Genomic DNA, 6,000 nt, shown 5'->3' on the forward strand with positions numbered 1-6,000 from the left:
ACCCAGTGAACATCTTCCTGCATCTTCTGGGACCTATCATGGCTCTTATCTACAACACCTTGGGCTTCCCAAGCTTCAGGCTTAGAGATGCAACCACAGACAACTGACTTACTGTGCCATTCCCTCGAGAAATTCCCTGGCTGTAAAAGCTCCTATTGCCTGAATGGAGTGAGGATGGTTTCCCTTACAAGTCAAGAATCAGTTCGATATAATTCAATATCTAATCTCCAGGCAACAGGACAAGGAAGGAGGCATCTTCTGTGTCTTCAGCATTTACGATAGTCCAGGTTATGTTGCTGTAACAAACAACCTTCAAATATGAGTGACTTTAAACCAAAAGCGTTGATTTCGTGTTCATGCTACTTGTCCCTTGTAGGTTGGCAGGGAAACCCTGACATTATAGTTATTTAAAGGCTCAGGCTGATGGAGAAACTACCGCATTGAATACTGACGGTCCCCATTCCCGAGAGGAAAGAGAGCTCCAGAAAGCCTTGCATCAGTAATTCAACACTCTAGCCAGGAAGAGACCCATGTCACTTCCATTCATTGGCTAGAACTAGTCACATGGCTCTGCCCAACCACAAGGAGACCGGAAAGTGCAATCCGCTTTGTACTTAAAAGGGTGGAAAACTGAAACTGTTTAGAGGACAGCACTAATAATATCCACAAAATCTAGCCGATTGTAATTATTAATATTCACAAGCCACTATGTGACCCAGAATAACTTGAGGCAATTGCAATCCACATTTCTAAACCTCTTTGTGTTTCAATCAAAGGAAATCACTTTCAACATTTTGCTCCTAATTACTGTGTATCTCTCTCAAATTGTTCCTACTTCAAGGTAAAAGGTTTTGAGAGCACTGGTACAAACTCCCAGGCCTGTCTCAGCTTCCTTGTTTAACATGCTCAGCACCTGGCTCTCCTTGAGCGTCCTCCCCACCCCTCCTGTCAGCCCCAGCCTCCCCCCTGCTCTTGCCCATCACCCTGGGAGCAGCTTGCATGCATCACTGTTTCAGTGGATGGCAGCAATACACAAGGGCACCTCATTGTTGGAAAGGAACTGCCTTCTGCCTGCCAAGGACAAATGCAGACACACAAAGCAATATCAAGCAAGACTTCACATCAAAGGGAACCCTGCCTGGGCTTGCCAAGAGCAGGGCTGCCTCTGAGCCTCTCCCTTCAGCCCTGTTAGTATTCTTAGGGCCCACAGGGCCCAGGGTGTTCCTGCCAGGCCCTCTCCCCATTCACCCAGCACTCCTGTTCACTCTGACACCTAAAGCTCAGACTCTCTCTGAATCCGGCCCCAATCACTTGAACAGAGCAGAATGCCAAGTGTTTAAAAATGTTGGATGATTAGGAAGGAAAATCCATGAGAAAGATTTACCCTGTGAACTCTGTTTGAGTAGGAGAACCAAACACTTCACTCCACTTGTTCAGTGCGAGAACACAGAGGGAGTTAAGTCCCAGCCTAGAGCTTAAGGGGGAAAAGCACAGTAGGGAAACTTACCTACTAAGGAAGGAAGGATGCTCTGGGAACAGAGGTTGGGGACCATTAGAACCAATGCTAAAATGGAGACTGGCTGTCCTAGGCACTCACACCTAGATGGGGAGAAGTGGTTTCCAGAGAAACTTCTAGTTCTATTTTTGAATCAACACACGGAGTTCAGGTTCCACTCAGGAAAAGAAAAAAGTCTCTGTTTTAGAAGGAGGATGAGGAAAAAATATAAAAAGGGACTAACAGTGACAGACAAAGGGAAAGAAACTATTTTAGAAAACAAGTGAGGCATTCTGATCTGGATGCTAAAGAACTCTTTTGGAAAGCTGCATTAATCATCAAAATACAATAGAAGATTTTGAAAGTTATAAGCCAAAGATTGTGAGAGATGGAAGAGGAATTTATAGATTTCAAAAAAAATTGTTTTGAGTTAAATTTCTGAGGCTCTGGGACGTCAAAGGACTTTTTGTCACACTGATTAGTGACAAAGCAGTGGCTAGAACCCTGAGCTCCTGGCTCCCAGGTTTGGTGGAGCAGACCTAGACATGGAATGGCATCAGAGTGAAGGTCTGAAGCTTCATCAAGTACAGTATTTTTAACACATGGCTTCAACATTTTGACTAAGATCTTCCACTGTGGCCAAGCCTACTGCCCTGTTCCAACAGTTTCCCAGAACGGTAGTAATTAGAGCAAAAAAATAAAATAAAATAATGGCCAGGGCCCAGAGAAAATGTCACAGTTCTAGAAGTGGGAGGAGGTAGAGATAATGTCTTTATATAATTTCCTACTTCATGTGACTGTGTATCCATGGAGAGAGCTCAAGCTTTCCATGATGGGGAAAAAAAAATTGACATCTTTTACTAACCTCCCACTGAAAGGCAACATTTCCTTCACTATGAAGGCAGGCAACAAACTAAGACAGTATTTGCAGAACTTGGACTTTGTCACTAGTAAAAATACGAAATATTCTCATATCAGTTTAGCAGCTATTTTGGTATATCTTTATCCTCATTAAAATCAAGTGAAGTGAAGTTGCTCAGTCATGTCTGACTCTTTGTGGCCCCATGGACTATAGCCTACCAGGCTCCTCTGTCCATGGGATTTTCCAGGCAAGAATACTGGAGTGGGTTGCCATTTCCTTCTCCAGGGAATCTTCCCAACCCAGGGATCGAACCTGGGTCTCCTGCATTGCAGGCAATTGCTTTGCCCTCTATGCCACCAGGGAAGTCCTTAATTACTACTTTGCAATTATGGTAGTCATTTGATCTGCCACTGGAGCTTGTTACTCAGTACTTAATAAATAAGCACATATATGGCTATGTTACAGATTTTTAAAAATATTTTGAAAACAAAATTTTATTATAATTAGATTCCCTTGTAATCCTCTGTATTTTATGTTATTTTATGCAGTCAAAGGCGTTGTTCTGAGAAGGGACCCATAGACTTCATCTGGCTATCAAAAGGGTCATGGCATGATGGCTGCGAACCCTTGACATATAAGGGGTGAGTAAGTGTCAGGTTGCTGACGGGCACCCATGTCACTCGAGCCATGTCTCTGTGCCATCACCCTGTGGGCTCAGAGTGACAGAGATGCTCACTTGTCATTCCGGATTGGAGAACTGCCAGTGTCTCTTGTTTGAGATTCCAGGATGTGCCAACATTTGAAAGCTGGTATGCCTATATTACAAACATGACAGAGAAGAATCCATTGTTTGGCATTATTATTAAAATGAAAGCTCATAGGGATTTGGTGACATTTATATTAAGAGGGCTGTATTCACATGTCTCAAGGAAGTTTTTTTCCCAGGGAGTTTGCATTCCAAAATCCACTCAAAAGGAAGTCAGATTTTTCAAAGATGGCAAATGTTGGTTTGGCATGGCAAATAAATGTTTAGAAAGAATGAAATTTTAAAATACCCAGGCACCATTTTCCACCTCTCCAATAGGCAAAGAATTTTAAAGATGACAGTTCGCAGGAATGGTGGGGTGTAATGAAATGGGTGCTTTCATAGGCTGCCCACAAGACCAAGAGTTGGCATAACTTTTCTAGATGGCAGTTTGGACTCTATATTTTCAGGGCTTTTTACCCAGTAATTTCACTTCCAGGAATTCATCCCTATACACAGAATTACAAGATATTCTTTCAAGGATATTCATCAAAATATTATTTATAACAGTCAAAACTGGGAAACAACATGAATGCCAACAATATGAGGTTGGTTAAAGAAATTATGCTACCTCTGCAGGGCACGCTATTATGTAGCTAATTTTAAAAAATAACCATTCTGAAAATATTTAATGATATGGGAAAATGCATGAATATAATGTTAGACTTAAAATGCAAGACATAAAACTGCATGTGTAAAATAATCTTGTTTTTTAGTTTCAAAAATAGTCACTGTATTTCTTTGTAATCTTATTTATATGCATTTGCATGTAGAGCATATATGTGTTTAAAAGAAAAACTTGGGAAGAAAGGCATCAAAGTGTCAGTCCAAATTGGCAGTGTTTGAGTGGTTGTGTTTAAATCCTATATTTTTATTTATTGACTTCGTTATACTTTTTTTTTTTTGACTTCGTTATACTTTGTCTGTGGTTTATTCTGACATTAAATAAAGCAGTAAGACACTGTGTTTTAAATGATGAGTTGGTGCCACCAGGGCTGATCTCTGTTTGCAGGGCCTTCTTGTTGCTCCAGACAAAAGTTTGTTTTGCCGGTTGCTACTGTTATTTTTCTCCTAACCTTTGCTCTCTTTCCTCACCCTGGGCTTTGAGATGTCCGATTTAACCAAGTTTAGAGTATTCTACTCATGTACATTTCCCCCTCTAGCTTAACCAAAAACTTCAGAAACTACATCAGGGCTGCCAAGCTGATAGAATCAGCACCAGCATGAACGTTAACCAGAAACCTCTAGGCATAATGAGAAATAGTTCAGTGGGGGAATTTGAAGCTTTTGTAAACAAAACTGAGGATGGAGCTTAAAATAGGGTGAGAATTTCAGAAAGCATCTGCCCCTCTTCTCTTTTTACTTATAGCTGTTTCTGCCTAGCTGTGCTTTGTGCATGTCGAAGGCCAGGAAGGGCGATGAAAAAGAATTCTTCTAGAGCCACTTACCCTTTCATTGATATTTGCCTGAAAGTCATACATTTTCAACTTTCAGTGATTATTTAGTAGGTAGTGTATAAATTGGCTGGAAAGAAATGTTTGGCTGGATGAAGATATTATCTATTGATTTTACCTTGAAAGAGAATTATGAAGGCAGTTTTCTGTCTGGGAATGTTTGTTTTAGGCATCTATTATCTGCAATGCCATTTGGAATTTTAAAAACACTAGAGTCTATATTCCCTTCCTCCTCTCTTTCTTAAACTTGGATCGATGCTCTCCTGGGTGAAGTTTAAAATAATAAAAACTGAGAAACCATTTACTCAATGCCTGCTGTTGCATAGCAATCTAAACAAACAAGCCCCTTTCCTCTGTTAAGAACTTCCAATAAAACAAATCACAAAGGTTGTGTTTAAAAAAGATGATTTCCAAGACTCCTTTTTTCTTCTTTAAAAGCTTCCTTAAAAAAAAAAAATTAGAGGCCAAAGATTGCAGGCAAAAATTGACTTTTTTGTGAGTCACTTCTCATACTACTGCAGGGATTTGAAAACTTTCGTTTGTGGTGAGGCCAGAGGGGCTGAGCTGGACACACAAGTACCAAGCCAACCAAAACAGGAAAAACAATAAGAAATAATACTAACCATCAAGGGTTCAGCATCCTCTGTGTGCCCGGCACAGGGCCATGTCAATTACCTAATCCCCTAACTAACCTCTTGTGTTGGGTGTCTGCCATCTCTATGTCCAGGCCTTCCCTCGACTCTTCTCCATCCTGTTCTCTGCTCAGGAACCATGATCTGTGTAGACTTCAACAAAAGGCTCCCTTGCCCATGGGCACTGGCAAGAGACAGGAGGGAGGAGGCAAGGATAGTGTACTTATTTTCCTGGCGCCTGACCTGCTAGTTACGACAGGTTGGCTGTGTCCCTCTGTTCAGAGTCACAGCCCTGGCCAAACAGCCCTCCCTGTTCAACTCCCCTCCTTGAGTCCAGGAATTGCTCCTCACCCTCTGCCCCTTCAGGCCTCCTGGCGGTAAGAACTCCTCACTGTTGCTAGCTCCAGAGGGTGACCCTATCCCCTTTTTTAAATTACTTTTTATCTGCACTGGGTTTTTGCTGCTGCACAAGGGCTTTCTGTAGTTGCAGCATGCGGGGGCTACACTTTAGTTGCGGTGCTTGGCTTCTCACTGCAGTGACTTCTCTTGTTGTGGAGCAAGAGCTCCAGGCATGCGGGCTTCAGTAGCTGTGGCCCACAGGCTCAGCTGCTCCACAGCAGGTGGCATCTTCCCAGACCACGGATTGAACCTGAGTCCTCTGATCTGGCAGGCAGATTCTTAACCAGTGGACCATGATGGAACCTAATGATAGAGTCCAGCCCTACCCAGACCTCTGCAAAGAGTCTCTCTGT

The sequence above is a fragment of the Ovis canadensis genome, chromosome 1 (assembly GCF_042477335.2).
Source record: "Ovis canadensis isolate MfBH-ARS-UI-01 breed Bighorn chromosome 1, ARS-UI_OviCan_v2, whole genome shotgun sequence".
NCBI classification, from domain to species: domain Eukaryota; kingdom Metazoa; phylum Chordata; class Mammalia; order Artiodactyla; family Bovidae; genus Ovis; species Ovis canadensis.